This window comes from Cariama cristata, unplaced genomic scaffold, assembly GCF_000690535.1.
Source record: "Cariama cristata isolate BGI_N322 unplaced genomic scaffold, ASM69053v1 scaffold9135, whole genome shotgun sequence".
NCBI lineage: Eukaryota > Metazoa > Chordata > Aves > Cariamiformes > Cariamidae > Cariama > Cariama cristata.
In genome coordinates, this window is record NW_009615716.1 from 32085 (window position 1) to 32796 (window position 712).

A 712-nucleotide genomic window follows, 5' to 3' on the forward strand; every position below is an offset into this window, starting at 1 on the left:
AGCAGGATATCAGATTCCTCTCTTTTCACAAAGGCACTCGTGTAAACCGTTCTTTGAACAATAACCCAAACATCTGCATTAACAAGCAGAAGCCTGCTAAGTAACCCTCCTCCTTCCTCCCGACAGGAGCCATCTGTTCACCCAGCTGACCCTGGGCAAGCACCGCCACAACTTGCTTATGTTGCACATCCTCATACTCCATGTTTCAGCGCACATTATTTCTGTTTCCAAACCGCAATAACATGGCATTAATCATACCAACAGAAGTCTTAAACACACACCCCTACAATGAAAGGCTCCTAACACCAAAGAAAATTCCCTCTGGCCTTCAGCTAAAGAACCTAAGTAGCCTTGTACGCACGGGGGTGTGAGTTTATAAACTCTGTAGTTATTCTTGTCCTGTTTGACTTTCTTCTCAACCCTCCTATTCTCTACTTTTTCTTTTATGCTTAGTCTAGTTGTTCTTACAACTGGATTCTACTTTTTAAGGGAGTGCTCCACGGAGCTCACATCGCAGATTCTACCCAAATCTCACACTGAGTTTTCGTGGGTTAGCCCTCGCGTCCAGGAGTACCAGGGTAGGTCCTGTTACTCCAGCCTTCTGTGGTCCTACAGAGGCAAGCCAAGACCTTCTCATGCTTCTTACCCCGGCACCTCTGTGAGCTCCCCACTCCCGCCCCGGCTGCAGCGAGCAGCTCACCCCTTGCTGCTG